This window comes from Taudactylus pleione, unplaced genomic scaffold (assembly GCF_031769625.1).
Source record: "Taudactylus pleione unplaced genomic scaffold, aTauple2 ptg000015l, whole genome shotgun sequence".
NCBI lineage: Eukaryota > Metazoa > Chordata > Amphibia > Anura > Myobatrachidae > Taudactylus > Taudactylus pleione.
The window spans coordinates 11,370,903-11,397,977 of NW_028284417.1; the positions used below are offsets into that span (position 1 = coordinate 11,370,903).

At 37.5% G+C, this 27,075-nt stretch overlaps 2 pseudogenes; one reads left to right on the forward strand and one right to left on the reverse strand.

Moving 5' to 3' along the window:
• Positions 1-4,856: 4,856 nt before the first annotated feature.
• LOC148542114 (5S ribosomal RNA) lies at positions 4,857-4,975 on the forward strand (annotated as a pseudogene).
• A 15,156-nt stretch (positions 4,976-20,131) lies between these two features.
• On the reverse strand, positions 20,132-26,263 carry LOC148542115 (indolethylamine N-methyltransferase-like; annotated as a pseudogene).
• Between the last annotated feature and the right edge of the window lie 812 nt (positions 26,264-27,075).

The following is a 27,075-nucleotide window of genomic DNA, read 5'->3' on the forward strand; positions in this document are numbered from 1 at the left end:
TAGATCACAGAGGTGGTATTACAATTTATGAATTGTTTCATATGGTATTGTTTTGAATTATTGTGATTAAAAAAGATTTCCTATTGGGGTGAAGGTATTTACACACAATACAATGGCCACATTTATAGGCGCCCACACACTTTGTTGTTAGGGTATTTATTGCTACTTTTTCTGGTAATAGACTTGGTGCTAGGATTTCTTTGAGATTTCTGGATTTTCTGAAGGTGATTATAGGTTGATCTGGTATTACTTCCTCTAATAGTGGATCCATTTTCAATATGTTCCAATGTTTCTTAATGGTGTTTCTAATTCTTCTTTCCTCACAGTTATATTGTGTAATAAAGGCTACTCGGTTAGTCTGCATACTTTGTTGTCTTTTGGGATTACTTTCATCCAATATTTCTTCTCTTTTGAGATGTTCACATCTATTAATAGCCTCTGTGATTATTTTTTCAGGGTAATCACGATCTCTAAATCTGTCTGCATATAGTTTAATTTGTTCTTCACAAAGAGGATCTGTGCTGCAGTTGCGTTTGATTCTATAAAACTATGAGAATGGAATATTATTTTCCAGCTACTTACATACCTGCTTTTATAGTATAAGTAGCTGTTGGTGTCAACAGGTTTAATATAATTCTTAGTTGTCACTGTATCGCCAGTATTAGATAAGACCAGATCTAAAAATTCTATATGCTGGCTACTTATATTTGAGGTAACTATCAAGTTAAAATTATTAAAATGAATAAACTCTATAAATTTATTAAAATCATCTTCTGTTCCATCCCAAATGAGTAAAATATCATCGATATATCGTTTATAAAAATAGATATTGCTTTTAAAAGGGTTGTTGTTATATATACATAGGTCTTCCCACATACCCATGAGTATATTTGCATAGCAAGGTGCAAATATTCTACCCATGGCTGTCCCGCATATTTGTAAATAAAATTTATCTAAAAATTTTAAATAATTGTGTGTTAATATGAATTTAATAATATCCCAGATAAAATTTATATGTGGTGTTGTTAATCCTGGGTCTTTTTCTAGTATAGCTCGGCATGCTAATATACCTTTTTCATGTTCTATTGAGGTATATAGGGAAGTAACATCAATAGTAGCCCACATAAAGGATTCTTTCCACTGGATATTTCTCACGAGTTTCAGTACACTAGATTTATCTTTTAGATAGGAAGGAAGTTCCTGTACTTTGTCTTTTAGGAAGATATCTACATATTCAGAGCAGTGGGCGTTCAAAGAGTCTATGCCTGGTATGATAGGTCTACCCGGAGGGTCTTTTAATCATTTATGTATATTTGGAAGATGATAAAAAATTGGGATGACAGGGTTATTGTTTAGCAGATACCTGATATTCATCTTTAGTGAGTAGTTCTAGCTGAAGACCTTTAAGTAGAAGTGTCCTAAGTTCTTCAACATATATCTCTGTAGGGTCCTTCGGTTGAGATTTGTACAAATTGAGGTCACTAAGTAGCCTGATAGCATCTTTGACATAGTCGTCTCTATCTTGTATCACTACACCTCCTCCTTTATCTGCTGGTTGAAAAACCAAGTCAACATTTTCTTTAAGAGTTTTAAGAGCATGTTTTTCAGAGTTAGTGAGGTTACTCTGAGTATTACCAGTCATTTGAGTATCTATAAGATCTTTTTTAACCATTTCATAAAAAATATTGATATGGTTGCCTTTAGATTCTAATGGATAGAATTTAGAGGTATTTTTCAATGAAGATTTCGATGTAGTAGTATAATTACTCATGATAGCATTGCCATTTTTTGCAAAATGTCTCTTGAGCGTTAATTTCCTAACAAATTTATTTAAGTCTAAAAACATTTGAAATTTGTTGGGTTTTTGTGTGGGTGCAAATGATAGGCCTTTGCTTAGTAAATTGACTTCTGATTCAGAGTGGGGATGGGAAGATAAATTGAAGATTCCTTGTTTTGTGGGTTCTATTACCTTACAAACCTTCTTTTTACGTCTCTTTCTCCCTCCCCGTTTTCCCCTCCTTCTGCATACCTTCATTTCTGTGGTGATGTTCCCTGTGGCCATATCTTTTGTTTGGACCTCTGAATTGAGGTGTAATGGTAGGGGATAAAAAATCGCTATCACTAACGGATTCTAGCCTGTTAAGAGCAGTAAATCTGTTATTTGTTCTTATATGTTCTTTTCTAGGTGATTTGCTCATATATAAATTGGGATGTCTTCTGTACTGGGTATTAATAGTTCCTTTAGAATTGTATTTCCTAGAGTGGCTTACATCTCTAGTACGAGGATCAAACCTGGACCAATTCTTAATCTTATTGGTAAGATAATCTTGTTTTTCTCTATTAAACTTTTTTCTTTGTTCCTGATTACCTCCTCCTCCGTTCTTTCTAGTTTTTTATTAAGGACTATTTAATTTGTTTTGAATTCCTCACTATCTTTATATTTAGTAATATTAACCTCATTATTTTTCAATTGTTCCTCTATCTCAGATAACATCGACTTATTTTCCTGTATGATTAATTTTATGAGTTTCATGGAGCATTCATGCAGGGTATTATCCCATTTCTCCATGAAATTACTATTGTCAAGACCAAAAGTTGGATTCTTTACAATTCTGAGTCCCCTAGGGATTCTTTTAACCTGTAAGTAGTGTTCCAAGCCCTTAATGTCCCACCAAATTTTAATCTCTTTGGTGTGAAGTTTCTCTAGATCCCAAAACATTGTATCCATATTATCACTAATTGTTTCTGTGAATGGTACATTTTCTTCATTAAAAATTTTACTACAGACATCTGACCTTTTCAGTCCTAACCACATGTTTTGAACATAATTATTGGATAACCTTATACACACTTAAATAGTAAAAACTAAGTGAACACACTATTAGTACACATGATCTCAATCCTGTGAGGTATATATCAGGATGCAGCCTATCCTAGTTTAGCCAAACAATGTATAAAAGAAACAATAGTGTAGGAACTGGCGCTTCCTGATAATGTTTTAAAAAGTCAATTAGTGTCCAAAAGAAAAGATAGTGTCCTTTTTATAAAAATTTCAAAAATAACAATACACTTCTCCAGAAAATAAGAGATGGCAGCTTTTTCCTCAGGGTGCTGATTTAGGCCAACAGCTAAATGAATCTAGAGAAATGGGAGAGAGGAAAAGGCACCTAATAGTGTAATATATTAAGTAGAAAGATGTTGGACATACGACAAATAAATTTTATATGCGTACCAGATATTTTAGGAGGAGTTGGTAGGTATATTCCGATTTTGAATATTCCAATATTTCCAAAAAGTGACCCGTGCAATATAAATATGTGATAAACATTGTGAGGGAAATAATAAACTCTTAAAAATTGTGAGAAATATCCAGTGGAAAGAATCCTTTATGTGGGCTACTATTGATGTTACTTCCCTATATACCTCAATAGAACATGAAAAAGGTATATTAGCATGCCGAGCTATACTAGAAAAAGACCCAGGATTAACAACACCACATATAAATTTTATCTGGGATATTATTAAATTCATATTAACACACAATTATTTTAAATTTTTAGATACATTTTATTTACAAATATGCGGGACAGCCATGGGTAGCATATTTGCACCTAGCTATGCAAATATACTCATGGTTATGTGGGAAGACCTATGTATATAACAAGAACCATTTTAAAAGCAATATCTATTTTTATAAACGATATATCAATGATATTTTACTCATTTGGGATGGAACAGAAGATGATTTGAATACATTTATAGAGTTTATTCATTTTAACTTGATATTTACCTCTAATATAAGTAGCCAGCATATAGAATTTTTAGATCTGGTCTTATCTAATACAGCGATACAGTGACAACTAAGAATTATATTAAACCTGTTGACACCAACAGCTACTTACACTATAAAAGCAGGTATGTAAGTAGCTGGAAAAATAATATTCCATTCTCACAGTTTTATAGAATCAAATGCAACTGCAGAACAGATCCTCTTTGTGCAGAACAAATTAAACTATATGCAGACAGATTTAGAGATCGTGATTACCCTGAAAAAATAATCACAGAGGCTATTAATAGATGTGAACATCTCAAAAGAGAAGAAATATTGGATGAAAGTAATCCCAAAAGACAACAAAGTATGCAGACTAACCGAGTAGCCTTTATTACACAATATAACTGTGAGGAAAGAAGAATTAGAAACACCATTAAGAAACATTGGAACATATTGAAAGTGGATCCACTATTAGAGGAAGTAATACCAGATCAACCTATAATCACCTTCAGAAAATCCAGAAATCTCAAAGAAATCCTAGCACCAAGTCTATTACCAGAAAAAGTAGCAATAAATACACTAACAACAAAGTGTGTGGGTGCCTATAAATGTGGCCATTGTATTGTGTGTAAATACCTTCACCCCAATAGGAAAATCTTTTTTAATCACAATAATTCAAAACAATACCATATGAAACAATTCATAAATTGTAATACCACCTCTGTGATCTATCTTATAGAATGTCCCTGCAGACTTAAATATGTAGGGAAAACAAACGCCCATTAAAACTTTGAATACAGGAACACATTAGATATATTAAGAATAAACTAACTACTCATTCAGTTTCCAGACACTTCCTAACAAAGCATAATTCCTCAACAGACAATATGACTTTTAGAGCTATTGAACATGTTACCCCAGGTCACCGGGGAGGTGATCTAGCTAGAAAACTATCTCAAAGGGAGATGTACTGGATATATGAGCTAAATACATTGTCTCCATATGGGCTGAATGAAGGCTATGAGATTGTTATTTTTTTATAAAGAGTCAGAACTCTCAGTAGATACAGGACATCATACTAAATACCTACGGCCATACCGCACTGGAAGTGCCCAATCTCGTCTGATCTTGGAAGCTATACAGTGATGGGCCTGGCTAGTATTGGGATGGAAGACCACCCAAGAATACCAGGAGCAGTAGATATTGTAAGCAGAAAATCCATCATGTAAAAGAGACCTGATCCTCTTTTAGGAGCAATCTCATGTAAAGCCTACTAAGAAGATTCTTAATGAATATTGCCCTAGAAAATGGAGAGAACAAAAGAAATTTAATAAGCTCTGAAATGAGTTTTAGGTGTTTTTATTTATGTTTTTATTTATTCTTATCTCTTGAGAACCTCCTGTATTATGTTGAATATGTTCCGAGGGTAGACATTTTGCTTTATATATATTTAGGTTCCTATGTTCAAATCTGCATCTATTGAATGCAAATGAAATCATAGTATAAGTGATTATTGAGGTACCTTTCAAACAAATATTAAACAAGGTAAATGAAATACTCATAGTTCATAGGGGCATCTATCAAGAAACAATTATTTAAGTCAAATACAGGAATAATTGTTGAATATGTCCCTATGCAAGTAGTTATTTATGAGAGATGTCCTTTTTATTATTTATTATTTAATATCTCTTAGCAGTCTCTATTTTTTATTATTACTATTTATTTACTATATGGATTAATATATCTGATGGTATGATTCAGTATAAAACAACGGTATTTTATGGGATAAAATAATATAAACACTGTGGATTTATAATAATATCTAGAGTGCATAATTGGATAACTATGTTCTGTACTAAAATATTGGCTATCTCCGTGGAAAGTATTGTGAATATTGTCACTATGGAAACAAAGTACTAAAAGGCTCTATCCCCGGAGCTTGCAGGTCACGTGCGGTTCAATCAACACGTGACTTCCGCCGATGACAAATGATACTTCCGGGAGTGCGTTCCATGTGCGTGTCACAGCGGGACCTTCATCCGGATTACTAACAGCAAACGCTAGGAAGAGCCGAAAGAGGTCTGCACACAAGGTATTCGGCCATGTTTGCTGAGACCCTATACTGAAGTATATACAAACGGAACCTCCAGATAACTAACTTCCGGTTATGGGTCAGATGACGCTGGATTATCTAATTAATTAAACATGATGTATACCACTATATAAATGGACCATGATGAGTTATGTCTCACAATTCCTGCTCCCCTTGAAGAAGTCTGAGAGAGACGAAACGTGTTGGAACCTCCTCCACCCACCAGTATATGGACTAAGAAACAGACAGCTATTGGAGCGTCTGCATTAGCACTTTATTGGACTCTTTTTCATTCAGCTAAGTTTTATGGATTTTTTACTTAGCTAATTATATTGCTTACCTCCCTCTATGTATTACTGTTTTATATCTACTGTACATTATATATTCCCCCTTTTTTTATAGATTCCACATTGTTTTTACCCTTTTTGTCCCCTATACTATATTAAACTTTTTTATATATACACTTTGCATTTATCAATTTTTAAGAGTTTATTATTTCCCTCACATTTTTTATCACATATTTATATTGCACGGGTCACTTTTTGGAAATACAGGAATATTCAAAATCGGAATATACCTATCAACTCCTCCTAAAATATCTGGTACGCATATAAAATTTATTTGTCGTATGTCCAACATCTTTCTACTTAATATATTACACTATTAGGTGCCTTTTCCTCTCTCCCATTTCTCTCTCTCTCTCTCTCTCTCTCTATATATATATATATATATATATATATATACACACACACACACACACAGTCAGGTGCATAAATATTGGGACATTGACAGAATGTTTTCATATTTTGGCCTCTATTCACAATGGCTTTGAAATGAAACAAACAAGATGTGCTTTAACTGCAGACTTTCAGATTTAATTTGAGGGTAATTACATCCAAATCAGGTGAACGGTGTAGGAATTACAACGGTTTCTGTATGTGCCTCCCACTTTTTAAGGGGCCAAAAGTAATGGGACTATCAACTCAAAAGCTATTTCATGGACAGGTGTAGGCTATTCCCTCGTTATTTCATTATCAATTAAGCAGGTAAAAGGTCTGGAGTTGATTCTAGGTGTGACATTTGCATTTGGAATCAGTTGCTGTCGACTCTCAATATGAGATCCAAAGAGCTGTCACTATCAGTGAAGCAAGCCATCTCTATTAGATCTTCGTTAGATAGCTCTCCCTCGACATATTTCACTAATTCTTCAATATCTTCCACTTCAAGATCTAAATTAAGCATGTTAGCAAGTTGCACAGTTGTTTGATTTATGTCATTGACATGTTCATCTATGTCAACCACTTCAACATTATTCACAAGACTTTTTAGGCATTTTTTCCATATGCCTTGCATACAATTTTCTGTCACTTTCTCCCAAGTGGATTCTATGTTCTTTATGCACTGTAAAATGTTGTATGATTTTCAAAAATCACGAAGGGTTACTTTATCATTTTCTGTTGCCAAGACAATTTTGGAAAAAGTTGTGCACAAATAGTATGCTTTGAACGTAGCTATAGCCCCCTGGTCCATTAGCTGTAAGATAGCAGTGGTGTTTTTAGGCAGATACACTATCTTTACATCTGGGTTTACATCATCAAGATGCTGGGGGTGTCCTGGTCAAGTATCAAGCAGTAGGATCATTTTAAAGGGAACACCCTTGTCCAGACAATAACGCTTGACCATAGGTATGAAGCAGTTGGTAAACCAATCCTCAAATAAAGCTTGTGTCATCCATGCCTTGTTACTTGCACGATAGTATACGGGCAGCATGTGCTTACTGACCTGCTTGACTGAACGTGGGTTCTGGGAGCGATAGATGAGCAAAGGCTTTAACTTAAACCCAGCAACATTTCCAGCCAGCAACAAGGTAACCCTGTCCTTAAAAGCCTTGAAACCAGGCATTGTTTTAGCTTCTTTGTGTATGTACGACTTTTCGGGCATTTTCTTCCAAAAAAGTCCTGTTTCATCCACATTGAAGATTTGTTCTGGGTGGTAGCCCCCTTTCTTGATGATTTAATCAAATTGGTCAACAAATTTTTCAGCTGCTTGTATGTCAGCACTTGCTGCCTCACCGCTGATACTGCGATTATGCAGGTTGAATCTCCGCCTAAAGTGTTGAAACCATCCATGGCTTGCCGTAAATGTTTCCGCTGATTCATCCTCCTCACGTGTCTTCAAAGTTTTAAAGATACTACGTGCCTTGGCTTGAATAATTGAAAAGCTCAGTGGCATTTTTTTTTGCATATGGTCATCAAATCAGATCACCAGTAATTTTTCCATTTCATGAATGATGGCCTTTCTGCTGCCTAGTTATTATGGCTTTAAATCCTGTTGATGCTTTCACTGCCTCTTTCACTTTATCTTTATCCTTCAAGATTATTGAATTGGTTGAATGTGCCAGCACCAAGTCACCTGCTATCTCTTTAACATTTTTCCAGCTTCATAATCACTTATGATCTCCATTTTCATGTCAAGATCAATAGCCTTCCTTTTCTTTAAACTCCGTTTCTCTGATTTCTCCTTCTCTGACATCTCTCATCTTTCTGACGCTTAGACGCCACACGCGCTGTCCGTCGCTAAAGAGTCAGGGTGGGTCGTAACTCCGAACGGTCTCTAAAAAGTCTGCGCAGGTCGTAAGTTCATGGCCGACGGTAACGCGAGGGTGTGGTAGTAAGTGCGAACGGTCGGTAAATGGGTAGGTCGTTAAGTGAGGAATGTCTGTATGTTCTTTGAGCCATCGATCAATTTTAATGGCAAGCTGCATGAGCTTGTCCAATGTCTCAGGAACTGGATATTGCACCAATCAGTCTTTAATTTGTTCATATAACCCCATGCAGAACTGGCTACGAAGAGCCATATCATTCCATCCGCAATCAGTGGACCAGCGCCTAAATTCTGCAGTGTTATGATCCTGCCTCAGGCTGCACAGGTGTGCCTCCACTGATGCAGCCCTGTCAGGATCATCAAACAGCAGACCCAAAGCACCAAAGAAAGCATCCACAGACTGCAAGGCAACATGATCCTGACTCAATCCAAAAGTCCAGGTCTGTGGATATCGTTGTAGCAAGGAAATAATGACTCCTACTCGTTGAGTCTCAGACCCAGAAAAGTGAGGCCTTAAGCAAAAATACAGTTTGCAACTTTCTTTAAAGTACATGAAACGCTTACGTTCACCAGAAAAATGATCAGGCAAATGCATTTTAGGTTCATTTATGGTCACCTGGAGTAGTGGAGCCGACCTGAAATTATCCTCCTGTGTTTTAACACACACAAACAGATCCTGCACTACCTGAGACAAAACTTGGATGTGATTGGCTAACATCTGAGCTGGATTTTGCTAGACAGCATCCATAATAAATCTACTCCAGTGGATAGGCCGGAGATAATGTAATGCATCTCCCCTGTATTTGCATAAGTCCCCTAGAGTTACTCTAGGGAAAGATTCTGCCTATAACAACTGCCTGTTGTTCCCATAGAGTACAACACACTTGTCGGTACTTAGGATTCCACCAGATCTTAACCTCCTGATAATAGGCGCTTATACAAACAGAGGGAGTTCACAAGGTAAAACTGAAGTAGTAGTACAAAAGCAATATAACCACAGAGCAGCATGCAGCCATGGACACAAGCAAGATAGAATGCACACTAATAAACAGGTAGTGTGAATATCAAAGATACTAAGTAATAATATCGCAGGGTAATTAGCACAGAGCAGCATGCTCTGCGGACAATAACAGAATATGATTGCATATAAACACAACTACATAAAATAGCGGGAATCACAGACAACAGATATATTGCAAGATGGTATAGCAATAAACTCAGATACACATGCAGCTGGCAGTATGGAATTGCAGCATAACATATAATGCAGAATGGAATAGCAATATATTAACCAGCATGTGTATCTGCAATCCTGAGGAAGCCTTACAGGCAAAACACATAGATTCGCAGGAAACATCGAGCCACACAGCGCTGTATGCAGCCGAGACAGGCAGTCTGCCAGCAGACCCCCAGTCCCTTGGGACTCCAGAGGGAAGAAGACAGACCCCATGGAGATATTCAACCTGAGGAAACCTAACAACAAAAGGTAACCTAGACTGTTGCTTTTTCAAACATCAAAACATGGACTTTGCTATTAATATTGGACATTCACCTGGGGCTATAGTGGTTATTACCTTGATCCTTGACCAATCCGGACTGAGTCTAACACTTGGATTTATTCTATTTTTAGAGACATTGAGGCAATTAATTTTGACCCTACATTACCAGAGTGAGTAAAATGCTCAGGCATATCACTCTGCAGCAGTATTTCTTTTTAAGAAAACCGCACTCTTTTGTTAACTGTACGCACACATGTTTTTACCATTTATACGTTGTATCTGTATACCAGTATTAGGCTTGTTTTAAGATCTCACCCGCACATATACTGTATGTCTTAAGACTGTTTAAAGTATTAAATAAACTCACTACATCATAAATTGAGAGTACCTCCCTGATTTTGTTCATAGGGCTAAAGGATGCGCTTTATGCCCCCCCCCTCCATTTTAGATTGAATCCCTATGGGGTTGGTAGGTGTTTTACTGCTGCATCTTCCCCATTCTGCTGCTGAGGCCTCTGAGATTGAGGAATGTTAATCCCAGTGGCAGCTCCAGAGGTGGGGCTGTAGCACAGTCCATTCAAATAGGGGAGCCACACCAACTGCCCTTCCAAACACTGTCAAAAATCATCAGCCAGGACTCACTGGCAGTTGGTGTGTTTCCCCTATTTCAATTTTAGACTGTGCTGCAGCCACACCTATGGGGCCGCCACTGGTTAATACTAAGTGAAAACAAAATAACCAATATAACTCAGCTCTATTTGCACTGATATCTGGGACCTGATTCTGAGTCACATTCAATACCAATATTCACAAAAATGTTTTTTAATGTTGCTAAAATATCACACAATGCATGAGTCCCATGGTGTGTAGGCACAGTGACCCAGTAGTGTGGTCTTAGAAATGTATTGGAATGTATTGTGCATTCCTGGGGGGTGACTGGAAGGTGGCTTTTCAGACACATGGAAATGTACCATCTTATGGGCATGTTATGGGACTGTCATGATTAAGCAACTGGTTGTGGGCTCAGATGCTTAATCGCTTACAATGGAGGATTATCAATCTTTCCCAAGATCCCCTAATGGATTCACAGGCCATAGTCCTTGAAAATGTTTTATCTTTTCCCCCAACATGTACATTTTACAGATTCCAATGAGAAATGAATCTAAGAATATTCAGATGCAAATTTTTATGCCAATAAAAGAATTGATGATGCTTCTACCACCCCATGTTCAATAACAAATCTGGATTTTTCACAACCAAATGTGACACACTGTATGACTCAAACAGAAGACCTCTGGACATCTCAAAACCAAGATGCACTTTAATTATTGGATGAACTACCTGGAGTTCCCCATTCTTAACATCACTCATATGTAAGAAGAAATTGGCTTTCTGGCCACAAGAGAACATCTGTCCAGAAGTCAAGGTTGTCATGAATCTTGTCTCTAAAGACTTTGACAATATTATATAAGAAGCAAAATGATCATGTATACAAGGTAAACTTGAATCCCAATGAAAGAAAAGCCACTGAAGAGATCAAAGCAATGACAGATGTAAAAAAATAGTCTGATAAAAGGTGGAAATGTAGTCCATTGGCCCCGACATGTTTATGAAAAAAGCTATGAGGCAACTAAACAGTACTATCTGTTATGTTAAGATGTTATTGAATCCACATATAACTTTAAGAAATACTACACAAAAATGATTAAACAAGATTGTCAGAATGCAATTACAGATGTGATCTCATACATCAACGCAGAACTCCTATTCAAGGGTATACATCAGGCCAGAAAGGAAACTAAGGGGAGATGGATATCTAAAACTTAGATGTAAGTAGGAAAAGCACAATTTTAATTACACCTACCTACATCCACTGAATGGTCTATTCCTTTCGTCTCTTTGAGGAACAAGTTAAGAAGGACCACCTTTAAAAAGAGGACTTACCTGAGTTTTGTTTTAATGCATCTATGGACTGATCTACAGGAAAATCAGATTTATGGACATTTATAGAATCACTGGTACCCTAAAAGATTTTGTGCTTGGTATAGTTTAGTTGTGTTTACCAAGATGTGCTGTTTGTCGCCACTGCAGCAAAGGTGTCTGAGGACACATCTGTATTACCCAACATTAGCACGAGATTCTCAAAACTGAAAATCCAAAGATACCTACACTCTATTTGCTCCCAAAAATTCACAAGAATACATCTGAACCCTTAGGAAGGTCTACTGTATAGGGCATTGGCAGTCTTTCTAAAAAAAGCTAGCATCTTCATAGACACACATCTTCAACATCATGGTATGGGGTTACCATTTTATGTACAAGACACTACTGATATTTAAAAAAAAGTACATGACATTACATTGGATGAAAACTACCTGCTGGTGAGTCTTGATGTAGACTCCCTCTACACAAGCATAAAACATGAATTGGGAATAGCAGATGTGAAGTACTTTATTACTATGGAAGGATTAAATAGCTTCCATGAATTCCTCCTACAACTTTTGCACTTTATGTTACACAAAAATTTGTTCACATTTGACAATCAATTTTAACTAGAGGAACAGTGATGGGGGCAGCTTGTGGTCCCACCTATGCCAATTTATTTTTATGATGATGGGAGTAAGAAATAGTTTTAAGAGCATATAATGATCAACACATCACCTAGCTCTAAAAAACATCTTAAGGATTTCATTGATACTCTCAACATGAATGTGGTCAATCTTAAATTCACATATGAGGTGAGTACAGTGAGCAAATGATTCCCCAACCTAAGAATATATAAAGATGACAAAACATGCTGGCCAAAGAAAAAGTACTACTACAAACAATCTGCTATACCACTCAAGTTCCCATTTGCCCCATCACTGGAAAATCTCCCCAAAAGGAAATTTCTCAGGCCCAGAGGAAATTGGTATGATGACCTAACATATAAAATCATGAACATTGACATGACCAATCACCTTAAAGAATAAGGCTAAAGTCACAAAACTATTAAGAAAGCACATAAGTTTGCACTCCAAACCAAAAGAGAATCCCTAATTTTTGATGACAAACTTACTAAAACAAAGTACTTAAGACAGCAGACACAGGAAAGCACTTCAGTGTTTTAATATTTTTTGATACACTCATAGGGCCTGATTCAGAGATGTACGCTAACCTGATGGTTATAACACATGTTTTGGGCTCTGCGCATGTGCAGAATGGGCCCTGTAATCTTGCTCGCAGACCTCCCCAAGCTGCAGCATGATTGACATGCTGCAGAGTTTGGGGGCAGAGAGGGGGCATGGCTGGTCACCGTTCCCAGAAACTGTTACCCCCATTTTCCAGGACAGACAAGGCCATGGTCTGCTTCAGTGGATGCAGATTATCCAAGACCCGGTTAGGCTGTGGTAAACTTCACCTTCCGTGGACTGGCCAAAGGAGCAACCATTGAGACCGATGGTCACACTGGTGATCCCAGGCAGCGACCTCGGTTGCAGTGCTGGGATTGCAGATGCAACAAGGAGGTGTCTGTCTCCTACAAACACCTCCTGTTGCATTAGCACCTCAGATGGATGGAATTACACAGCCATTTGTGTGCAGCTCGGCAATTCTGTCCATCTCTGAATCAGGCCCATAATGCATTGTATAGTAATTTATTATTACTGAGTCACTAACAAACTTTAATGATGTGTGTGCAGCACACCTTCATAAACTGTGATTGATATTACACACACAGACACATGTGTGACATTTTGAATGACATAACACACAGCCGGGGCAAAAAATGGATACACCCAGAATAGCTGGAACAAACTGGGTGTGACTGCTACCCCCAGATGGACATCCATATAAAGACACCTTCTTGTCAAATCACTAAATAGTCTTTAATAAGGCAGAATAAGGTGGTGGTGAAACTATCCTTCCATTTAAAGCAGAGTTGTCCAATCACAAGTAAGAATCTCGAAATTTATAAGTGGATGTAAAATGATGATGCAAAATAAAACAATATAACTAAAGTAACATCCATGATCTTAATATAATATTTAAGCATATTTCATTTAAAACATAGAAGATGTAAACAAAATACACTAAGCCATGTCCAGATAAATTAAACTTCACCGATGAACCGGAAATATTAAATCCTTTTGTCCAGAATAATGACCAACATTTCTTACAGAAATCAGAGTGTGTGTTAAAAGCTGTTCCTCCACCAATGGCATAATCAAATCTTTAAACTGTTTGATTAGAACAGAAATTTGTCAACAGAGGTACTAGAAATTATGTTCCATGTACTATTGTCATGGGAAATAAGGGCGCACCCCATCTTTATCTTGTCCAACATCACAGGAAGTTATGTTAAGGCTGTTGGACATCCCATGATCCATGACAACCAGAAGTCTTGATTAGGAAGTTTGGTTACCATGGTAATAAGAATTAACAACAGAAAGGAGAGATCATGTCAATAATATGGCGATCATGGTTATAAATACAAAAAAAAAACTTTAAACAGATCATTCTAAAATAAGAAAATATATAAATACTATCTAGATCAATCCATAAAAAGATATATAAATAAATATAACTGTGTATTATTAAAATATCAATTTCCTAAACATATTTTAACTCAAAAAAATTATTTAAACCCTCTGTGCTTAAGAGTTTTAAAATCAGCTAAAAATCATTTCTGTTTTTGCTAATTCTGTTTTTATCTTTGCTATATCCCTAGAGGTATATTTACTAAGAATTGTTTCTGGTCGTGTTTAAACATGCTGGGCATCGCAGGGACTCACATTCATTCTTAACGCCCCAGATCATGGATTTACTAAGAATCGTGTTTGCCTATCTATTTTAATTCAATAAAGTTACTGATAGTGTTATATCATGTGAGTACAGTCATATTGGCTTCATCAAAGGGTACCTTCACTCTATATTGAAGGAGAAACATGTTAGGTCTGGTAATACTGCTCTGTGATTTTCTTCTCAAAGGTTGCTAAAGCTGCTGAATTGCTGAAAACCACTTCTAGCATCTGGGAATTGTCTACTTTGGAGGCTGCTGCTTAAACAGTGAGATGCCGGCAGTGACATATTGGATATAACCAGAGATAAGAAACATACTGCTAAACCCCCTGATTCATAATATTTGTACTGGAGGTTGAGCTTAGTGCTAGCCAGCATTCCACAACTAGCACTCTTCCTCTGATAGCACTACAACTTACCATCATTGTGTTGCCTGGAATCTGTGACACAGGGTTGAGCATAGCGCAGATGCCAAGATCTCCCTGTGCTCTCCCCTAAAGGTTTACACAGTATGGATTGAACTTACACTGCTGCTAATCAATTATTATTAACATCACAGTGCTGTTTCAGAAATCCATCTGCACCTTAATTTGTGTACACATATGGCTCTAATTATCACTTATTGTTGCCAACCGGTAGTACTGTACTTATACCTGGATCAACAACGCTTTTGGATTTGTAAAAGACTACATGTTATTATTATTCAATTAACACTTTGGAGCAGGTGTATCTTTACCAGATACTTTCTATTGCTGGTGAGGACATTTTCTGTTTTTAAGGAATGTTTTTAACATTGTGTTAAGTGTGTGAATGTTCTCACTCCTCCTTGTCCTATTTCATTTATTGGTTGAATCCGGTATATACCAAGTGAAGCTGCTGTTTAGTAATTCAATCTCAGGTAATTTTAATACTATTGCGTCTGTTTTTTTCTTTTATGTTGTTGTCCAACTGGAACTTAACTGTAAATAATTCATGAAGATGGTAACAAATTGGGGCAAACTTGGTGCCCATTGTGGGACCAACATTTTGGATGTAGAATTCTTAATTAAAATGAAAATAATTAATTGAGAGTAATAAAGAAATGTCTTTTAAAATAAAATCTCTTATATCGGGTTTTAATTTACTTTCTCTTAGATAGGAGGAAATAGCCTCAAGTCCCTTGTCATTCTCTATGATGGTACAATGTGTGTGTATGATGGGATTAACCAGTAGGAAGCCTTCTTGCCATTCAATGGATTTTAAGAGATTTAAAGCATTAGTTGTGTCCCTAAGGTGCAATTTGTTTTTTAAAGCCAAAGATTCAAGGGGGAGTCACTGAATTCTGACAAATTGGCAGTTATAGAATCTACACCTTATACTATAGGCCTACCAGGGGCATTTGTGTGAATCCTATGAACTTTGGGGAATTTATATATTACAGGCATAATTAGATTTATCAGAAACAGAGCTTCTTTACCTGTCAGGGTACCCTTTTTTAGGGTCCCATCTTAGTTTCCTGTATGTCCAATTATCTTCTAACTGTTTCAAAACTGCTATCTTATAGTACTTCTTATTTAATAATACAGACCCCCCCCCTCCCCTTATCTGCTGTCTTGAAAATTATTTTGCCTTTGGCTTTTTAAAGCTTTCCTCTATTTGTATGATTATACATATTTTTTAATATTCTTATTAATGTTTACTAGGTAATCCATAGGTCATCTATAACTATTTGTTGAGTTGGTTAAATGACTTTGGTTTTAATTTGAGTTTCATCAATTTTTTTATTTACATTTGTTTGCCAACAAATAATTTATTAGAGTAAGCATTCTTAGAAATTCTGTAAATATATAAACATTTCAAATTCATAAATTTTTGTTGTGCAAATTTAAGACAGTTTTCGAATACAGTGGTTTCCTCCTTAGTCAAAGTGTGAGAATTAAGATTAAATAAATGTCTTATTCATAGACAATTTCTTCATATGATTATTTAAATTTGTTTTATTTGGTTTGATTTTCTTTCATATTCTCATTCTTTTCTACCCTCCTCTTATATTATTTTTTTACAATTGTATCTTGGTATTCTCCTCCTACTGTGTGAAAAAGATTGTCTAACATCGTGGTTAAGAGGATTAAAGCTGACATGTAGCCTTGTAGATGTATACTCTAACATATACCAAGATTGTGACCAATTTACCATTCAAATATGCCTTTGTAATCAAAGGGCAAGAAATTGAAAAACACAGGTGAGATATAGACAAAGGATGCTATAATGACCTGCATACAGTATTTGTAGGAGTTTGATGCAGTCCTGTACAGAGAGTTTGTTTATTTTTGTATATCGGACAGATATTTTTATTATTAATTTCCCATGTATTTTTGGTTTAAGGTTTTCACCTTTTCCCAAATTTCTTTTCTGGGTGTGCTGCCCAACTCATATATATGAAAATTTCACTAGACACATTTTAAGTATTTTTTTTCTTAACATTGTGTCTAGTGAAATAATCACCTGCATACACAGTTGTGGCAATAAACTGTTTTGATCTTGACACTCACATGTTTATTTAATTTCCTGCCACGGCAGTGGAGTATTGGAAATTTACTGTTATTCCATTAACTCTGAGTTTGTGGAAGATAATATACCTCAAAGAAATTCTATGTGCGTAATAATTGATTGACAGACCTATGTGCTGGAAAAATAATATTGGTCTTAATTAAACATTAATTCCTTAATTGTACTTCTTGTTCCAATGCATTACATCCACAGAGCAAGAAGTCCGTTACAACTAGAGATAAGCAAAATGTTCAAAATTAGGAGAGTATTAATACTGTACTTCTTTCAGTTACTGTATCTCTGAGGCAGCATCCTGTAACAAAAGTCCTTAGTATGCAACTTCCACAGTTTTTGCCTGTTGCCCAGGTGACCATTTATCATTCCAAAAAATGCAGTCACTCCTCTGAAAATGGCTTTTTCTTTGGGTTGCTAAATTTTAATTTAGGGGCCATTTACTAAGGTGGTACCACAGCTCTCATTCTTAATGCATGCAAAAGTATACTGCAGTAGTAGACTGCAGGGAAAAACTCAGTTACCAAGCTCTGTAAAGCTTTGCTTAGCTTGCTTGCTCTGATAACTAATGCCTTTTTAACATTTCAATACTCGGATCCCTCTTCAGTAAATACCACTTGCACATGCACAGTACAGTAGCTCAGCCAGGTATGAACCCGGAACTAGAGTGATCATATAAGCGATCAGTTTACTGTTTAGCCTTCCCTGGGACAGGCTCTTTTTGGAGCCCATGTCCCGGCATCTCGTTATTGATAAATCAGTAAATTCCAAATCAATGCAATATTTGAAAAATGTTACTTTTCAGGACTTGGATGCATTTTTTCTTAAATAGGACCATCAAAGAGAGTGTTGGTTCTAGTCACACTAACTGGTATTAATAACTCCTATCTGCCAGGTTCTGTCAGGGGAGTGTGGCACATGGCACAGATGTCAGGGAGTTCTGAGGTAGTGCACACACAGACATCAGTGCACACACATGCCTGTTCCACAAGTGTGCATTTATAAACAGTATCTGTATATCTGATACATACCAGACACCAAGAGCAAAGTTATTGCATACATGTGCTGATTTGTCTACTAGGCACATATATAGGTATTTATTAATTAGTGGAGTTGTACATGACAGCTAAGTAATATCTTTACTTTAAAGTCCCTCCTAATATCACAAATATTTTGTGTGCAACCAACATTTTATTAAAGCTCATTAAGTGGCCCCATGCTACAATAATTGCCCAGCAATAGTTTATCTGCTGTACAAATGAGTTACTAGTGCAATAGGGCAAACAAAGAAACCACTCAAATTAGCTGCATGTATGATTTTTTTTTCTACAGATGTCTACAGACATTTTTTATAATACAATAGACAAATTTAAGTGATCATAAACAAAATATGAGACATTTCAAAACAATTTTTGTTTTTGTTGTGGAGGGCTAAAAGCAGACATGTAATATAAAATATTACACAATATACAAGCATATAACCCAAAATAGTTAATTCACATTAAATCATCTTTAATTTTAGTTATGATTTAGCCCTAGAGGCCAACAAAACCACATTAACATAAAATCAGAATATGAGCACCTCTTGTTATACTCAAAGTACCCATATTTACAATGTATTACATATAATGTTTCGATACGTACAATCCTACAATATGCAGACAAATGCCAACAGTTTTGAGGGTTAGCTCCAATATGTGTACAAAGCAGAACATTAGGTATATTATATTAGCACATTAATAATCACTGAACCATAGGTTTTTAGATGCAGTATAAAAGAATGTAACCGAATCAGAGAGAGAGAGAGACAGAGAGATTTTCCATTTACACAACCCTCATCTGGTAGGGTATAGTTGCTTGTTCCTTTCCTTTGGATCTGTATTCAATCATTCTCAGGAACTGTTCTGGAAAGTTGCAGTGACCTCTACTGGTTAGTAAAAAAAAACAGAGGTTCAATCCAACACACAGGGGTATATTTACTAAAGTGCTGGTTTTTAGAACTGGAGATGTTGCCCATAGCAACCAATCAGATTCTAGCTATTATCTTCTAGAAGGTGCTAGATAAATAAGTAGAATTTGATTAGTTAATATGGGCAACATCTCCACTTCTAAAAGCCACACTAGTAAATATACCCCACAGACTCAAATAGCAGTGATCTACTGATTGAATGCGCTTCATAGCCATTTGATCAGGAGATGGTTGTAATTATAGTCAGTACAATAGATAACACACTCATACGCCATAAAAACTGAGACACCTGTCTAGTAATGCATACAGTCGGTCCTGCTTTCAGTTAGATTATAGCAACAACACAATGGGGGAAATTATACACAATCCCGACAGCGGAATGCCGGCTAGGGATTTATGATAGGCGTCAAAATACCGATGCCTATCATAATCCTGATGTTGGAATGCCAAGGACGACATCCTGAATGAAGGTAAGGGCGCCCTTAGCGTTAGCCACAGGGGGAGGGGAGGAGGATTAGGATTAGGGAGTCTAGCAGGGTCAGGGTTAGGTTTGGGGGGAGGAGATTAGGGTTAGGCACCCCTAGTGGGGAGAGTTAGGGTTAGGCATCCCCAGGGAGAGGTTAGGGTTAGGCACCCCCCGGGAGAGTTAGGTTTAGGGAGCGGTAGTGGGTGTTAGGGTTAGGCACGCCTGGGGGTAGGTTAGGGTTAAACACTAGGGGGGAGGTTAGGGTTAGGCACCATTAAGGGAGGGTTAGGGGGGGACAGGGGAGGTTAGGGTACCTACCTGCCTCTGTTGGGATCTTGATCCTGTTGGGCATGCGCTGTCGGGATTTGAACCAGCGACTAAACAGCCACCGGCATTTCAATCCCATTCTATTAGGTCATATACAGCACAGTAAAGAGCAGCAGATGTCTACTGATTTTAACCCGTGATGTGAAACTTTTCACATTCCCCTTGAAATCTTCTTTAGTTTTTACTAATTACATTCACTATAAAGACACTGATAACACAGTCAGCCAGAGGTACAAGTAGGGGATCTATACAACTATTTTTGAAGATATCCCACTTAACAAAAATTTTAATTGCTCTTCTCACTGTCTCTTCTTGCTCCTGCCATCCATCACTGAAATTAAACAAAAGGCATACAGGTAAGTATAGATTGTGTCATGTAGGCATATTGTAAATATACCTTCTAACATTCAATGAACTTTGTAAATAAGTATGAAGATATATTTAATAATTATATAAATGTTTACTACACACAGGCCCGCCAAGAGCCGTGGTGGGCCCCGGTAATAGGGGGCGCGGCCTAATTGCAGGAGACGTGGCCACGCCCCCTTATCAAGAAAAAAAAAGATCTGCGCGCTGGGGAGGCGGGGCGCTCTGAGCCCCCTCAGCCCGGTGCAAAGCCAGGGGGGGCGCGATCAGTGTGATCGCTCCCCCGCACAGGCATAGGAGACTGCTGTGGCTGCTGCTCAGCAGCAACGAGCAGTCTCCAACTGCAGCTCAGCACATGCTGTATGCTGGGCTGCTGTGAGGGGGGGGGCGGCGCCGGACCCGGGCCCCCACCAGGCCCCTCAGGAAGCCCGGGCAATCTGTACCCGCTCCCCCCCCCTCTCGGCGCCCCTGACTACACATTTATAACATTACATATTCTCAATTACTTATCCTCAAATCGATAATTATTAACATGGGTGAGATGTGCCATGATGCCAGCTGTATTAGTGCATCACAAAGGGACAATCCTTCCTATTGTTTGTACTTATGTATTAGTTACATTGGTAGCACACCCACTTTCACAACAAACATACATGTGACAATGGTCCTGAACAATATGTATGTTTTCATTAATAGGGGTTTCTCTCAATGCTAATGTTCCTTTATATATTCCGGTGCTGATGATCACCCCTTTTTGTGCTGTAACATATTTCATTTAACAAGCAATATGTTTTGATAAAAACAAATCCTCAAGAACATTAGTAGTATTGTATGTTTTGACTATAATGTCTATGTAAATTAGGCTCTTCTACTAGAAATGTTTAACATTCCTAAGTTCCCACCTCAGTTAGGTGGCACGTCCTTCATTCAGACTATTCTAAGAGATTTTTTTGTTTTTACTAACAATTCTAATCGATTTGTCAGCAATGTAGAGGACAAATGGCCTTATGTAATATACTGCACAATGCAGGCATGGGTGCATTATATCTTTTAAATTATTGCTGCTTTAAAAATGATTGTCATACTCTCTGGACTAGCAATCATTGGCACCCATGCCTGCATCACGCAGACTATTACAGACCCAAAGTGTTGAAAGAAATTATGAATTGTCCTGTGAATTGTGAGGGATTCACAGGACAATTCATACCCAACCAAATTATATTACATGCTGTATGTGTTTTATATGTGTTTTTGCCATTAGTAAAATATCATATCTTATAATAATTACTAAAAAAATATATCTAATAATTACTGTATTTTTGTTGTTATTGATAGACTAAAAAACTATTTTCTACTGACAGATGTCATACAAGTGCTCAGTACAATTATTTCAATCCTGACTGAGGCAGCATGGTGGCACAGTAGTTATCATTGCTGCCTCACAGTACTGGGATCATGAAATCCAGTAACCTGCTCTGGCCTGTGGTCAAAATTATTCTCACCAAATATAGGATCTCACTATCAAAGTGCTTTTAATGTTTTTGTATAAAGTGTTTATTTTTAAAGCATCTTCTCTTTGAGACCGATCTATATGTAAAATGGGTCCTTGCACCCTAGCTATATATAACTATGATTAAATAAACATGAAAATGAGCTTGTGTACCTATTGTCTTGAAGGTCACAAACCTTGGAAGCAAATGACCGGTCAGTGGCATCTTCACTCTTCTCCAGCCATTGCTTGAAGTGTTTGATATTAGCATCTGTGAATTCCATCACATAGATCTCCTTGAAAACATTGCTGGCTGATAAGAGTTGGTAGATTACAAGTACATGCTTGATAACAAGGAAAGTGATCACCTAGTAAGAGAGTTCCTCAATGACAGAACTTTGGGCCTGATTCAGAGCCACTCGTAAGCGGCCTCTCGTTCGCTCCGAGCGATGTTTGCCCAACTGCGCATCGTTATACGCATGCGCGAACCAGTCAGTGCGGCCGAAATTCATGTGCTCGCAAAATAGCGAATGCCTGATAATTTGAGTGACAGAATGAGGCGTATGTGGGTGGTAACAGGGGAAAGTGCTTGAAAACGGGGAGGGGAGATCCGATCGCAGGCGTGCTTAAAGGTCAAAACGGGCGTTTTATGGGTGTGCATAATTAAAACAGCAGCGTCATTGACCACGTCACTGGGTTTTTTTTAAGCCAGAACTGCTCACAAAATTGTGGTAGCAAAAACCGACCACAAGAATAGCGAGCAGTTCATACCCTGTTCGATGTACTCGATTAATCTAAAAAATAGCGGACATGACCTAGGATGCGAGCGGCCAGCGGGCGTAGTTTCCAAAAAAACGACCGCAAGTTTTGTTCGCTAGTTCAGACCTAGAGGCGTGAGCAGACCGCAAACAGCGAATGGTTCATTTGAATAGCCTATTTTCGGGACGAGCAAGCGCTAATTGCGTCCGGCTCTGAATCAGGCCCTTTGTGTTCACATTAAAGTAAATGTCTGATCAGTATGGGGTGTTGCTAGTATGCTAAGTCATAATCTGTTTTGCAATTTCCTTAAATGTGTGCTTCATGAAGGTTATTGTGTGTTTATAATCTAGTGCACAGGTTCTCAAACTCGGTCCTCAGGACCCCAAACAGTGCATGTTTTCCAGGTCTCCTCACAGAATCACAAGTGAAATAATTAGCTCCACCAGTGGAACTTTTAAAATGTGTCAGTGAGTAATGAATACACATGTGCACCTGCTGGGTGACCTGGAAATCGTGACCTGTGTGGGGTCCTGAGGACCGAGTTTGAGAAACACTGATCTAGTGTATCGAAACAATTGAGAAACTACATTTTACCTAATTATAGCCAAAGAGGTGCTTAGAGTTATTGACCATTGCCTATATATTACCGTATTGCAAATAGAGATGTGCACAGACCCCAGCGTTTTGGTTTTGGTTCTAAATCATTATCATGTTTTGGTTTTGGCAAAACCACATTCAAGTGTTTTGGTTTGGTTTCGGTTTCCTTTAAACATTTATAAAAACAGCTAAAATCATGTAACTTGGGCCTGTTGTTGTTCCTATAGTATTATTACCATCAATTACTATACATTAATTTTCAGCAAATTTTGACCACCTCACAGCACAACACCTGAAATCATGAGGGAGGGACTTAAATGCAATCCAAAATATGCAAGATCCTGTTTTTAGATCCGAGTTCTGAACTTGGCGAGAAGACCTGAGTCAGAACACCCCCCAAAGTTTGGGCATGTTCATTTTTCAGCAAAACCAAACCGCTTATCTCTAATTGCAAACTACTGCTAAAGATTTACCAAATTCAATTTGTGCCGATTTACCTGTAATATGTATGGTGATTATTATTTTCTTCATTCAGCAACCTGCCCTGGACTCATGTTCTCTTGCAGCCCTTTTAATAACCCTACATGATTATTCTTCTTACTAAGGCTGTCACGTTTTGTAGATTTACTGTGTGTATGGGGCTAGCCTCTCTACTACAGCCTGAGGTGGAGAAGCTTGTGGAGTTGTTGCCATAGAAGAAGGAAGATCTGCTGGATCTGCCATATCACTTGCTGTTCAATCACTGTTCCCACACCAGCACCCTGGGTACGTTTGTAGATTTACTGTGTGTATGGGGCTAGCCTCTCTACTACAGCCTGAGGTGGAGAAGCTTGTGGAGTTGTTGCCATAGAAGAAGGAAGATCTGCTGGATCTGCCATATCACTTGCTGTTCAATCACTGTTCCCACACCAGCACCATGGGTACGTTTGTAGATTTACTGTGTGTATGGGGCTAGCCTCTCTTCTACAGCCTGAGGTGGAGAAGCGTGTGGAGTTGTTGCCATAGAAGAAGGAAGATCTGCTGGATCTGCCATATCACTTGCTGTTCAATCACTGTTCCCACACCAGCACCCTGGGTACCAAACATAGCCTAACTGGTTACACTTGCTGTTCAATCATGGGCTTAGTACCAATTCCAACTTCTTGTCAAGCTTTAATGATCTAGCTCGATTTTGCCAGTATTCCTATTCTGTACTATTTATAAAGCTAATATGAGTAAGGATCATTTATAGGACCCAGTATTGGCAATACATGAGTATTGAAGTTATAAATGCCCTCAATGTTTATACCTGTAAAGAAAGTGTTATTTAAAGGTAAAAGCAGTATTTATGTATAACTGATCATATTCTATTCTATAGCCTTTCATTTCGAAAGTCATCCTGTGCTGCCCATGTGATCATATATCAGCTTGTACATTGTATCTACACTACCCAACTTTCCATCCTGGGACTTCAAACCATTGTACATGCTTCATAAAACATTAAAATTGTTAATATGAGTTATGCTGGGTACACATTGTATAATATTTCATTTGCCAATTAATTATATATTGTTCAGTGCATTGGTTTGTGTGTAGACACAAATTATCTATGAATGATGACGTTCTACAGATACATTGTGTTGGTTGTGCAGCATGGCAGATGTGATCTATCTTGCAGATATATTGTGCACATCTGCTGGTGTGTACTGGTGACCGACCCATTATGCTGGCCACAGGGACCACCGACAATGACATCACAACTGTGCAGGAAAATTGAAATGCCTGCCCAGCTGTGATACCTAGCCAGACATATGAAGCAGCCGATTGGTAAGTGTGTATGCTTACCAAATCAGTCACTCAGTCGGCAGGGCGGCTCTAAGGATGCTGGGTCGGCCAGGTGTGTATCCCACTCATTCGTTTTTCCTGAAAAGTCTGCCTCAATATTAAATATAATAGAGAAAATATATAGTTTGTAATTTCAGCATAGTTTGCCTGATGTCTGTATGGTTACATTCAAAGTTTCTAATCGATTTTTTATGTATTCATTTCTGCAAAAAAAATGTTTGATCATGTATTAGTATTTACTTTTAAAATTATTCATAAACCCCAAATTCAACAATAGTTCTGAAAGGTAAACGTGATATTTATACACATTTTAACTGTATTTTATCTACAGACCTGTAGTTCATGCAATATTTTCACAGGTTGGCCCACGTTTTCCTCTATTATACTGATTTGTCCACGAGAAAAGTGAGTTTCAACAAATTCTTTGGCATTAAAGTCTTCATCATGATAATGCTTAAGGGTGCTGGAAGCCAATCTCAGTATTTTGAAGCCTCTAAAGAGCTGCTTTGTCTTTCTAAGTTCCTTCTTATAGCTATCAGCAGTGAAAGCTTGAAACTGCAAATATTAAAATTGGATCATACTATATTTATCAAGCCCTATGATGTGTGCTCATGGAGATAAATATTTCTTTTTTTATCCTGTAACTTTTAACCAGTGTAATATTTCTAGGGGTTAGAAGCACATTGTTTTGTGTGCAATTGGTCCAGGTTATATTATAAAGTTATCTACAATATTTTGGGATATTATGACAGTTATATTACATAGATATTCTCTTATCGTGCATGTTTTAATATGCCAAATTATTTTTCATATTAAAACAGCAGTTCTTTTCTCATAAAACAACTTATTAAAACATAAAGGATTTTTTTAAATACATTTTGAGCATGAAATAACTAGTTTATAGTGCATATTTTACAATGTTGTAATTTTAAACTATAATAATGAGCAATTACACCTATATAGAACCCTTGGGTAAACTTCCTGGAATCCAGTAACACTTACTGTAGGTCTCAAAATTAAACATATTTTTCTGATAATTCGAATCACAAACTGCACATAAAACAATAGTGTTCTCTTACTAAGGGATATAATTAATTGTCTAGTGGAGATGAGTCCTTTTTTTCATCATTTGCATCTGAATATAAGGACTTACCACATCTCCTAATTTATCAACAGGCATACTTTTTGTCAATTGATAAATTGATTGCAATATCGATTTCAAAGCGGAATATGGAGGTGGAATTTCTGTATAAGAATACAGGCTTCACTGGAGAAAGCTCAGATTTCTACAGTGTCACCTGTTTTTTTATACAGAAATTCCATCTCCATATCCCACTATGGAATCAATATGCGCAATCAATGTATCAAGTGACAAAAAGCTCTTCATGATCTTCCATTGTCCTATTGACTATTAAGGTATTAAGGTGCTTCTTGGCTGAAAGAAAGGGCCAAGTCACATCCCATACATGATATGCCTGCCGTGGCCGAGCCGAGCTCACTGATTCAGCGTCTGCTCTCAAGGCAGGTCCATCCTCCTCTTCACTCATCCCATTGGCTAGAAATTGGCAGCATGTTACAAACATGGTGTGGTAGTTAAAAACATAACTTACTTGTATTGTCTCCTCTCTGTCACCCATCCCCCACACCCAACCCTGAATGGATGAGGTCCAGGAAGTGAGTTTTCTATCTGGTGGGGGCGGAACTAAAGTTAAATGACAAGTCAATGGACAAATGTAAAGGATTTGGTGAGTGGACTATGTGCTGTGGGTACACAGGAATGGAATGGAAGTAGAAAGGAACTATGCATTCCACTTGCACATGTATTCTACTCCACTTTGCTGAGCCTGCACATTGCTCTCCTGCATCTGATTAAGAGACCACCAGCCAGAGGGACCAGCAACCTGCTTGCCACTACCAGTCAGAGAGGCCAGCCTGCTTGTCAGCCAGAGGGACCAGCCTGCTTGTCACTGCCAGTCAGAGTGACCAACCTGC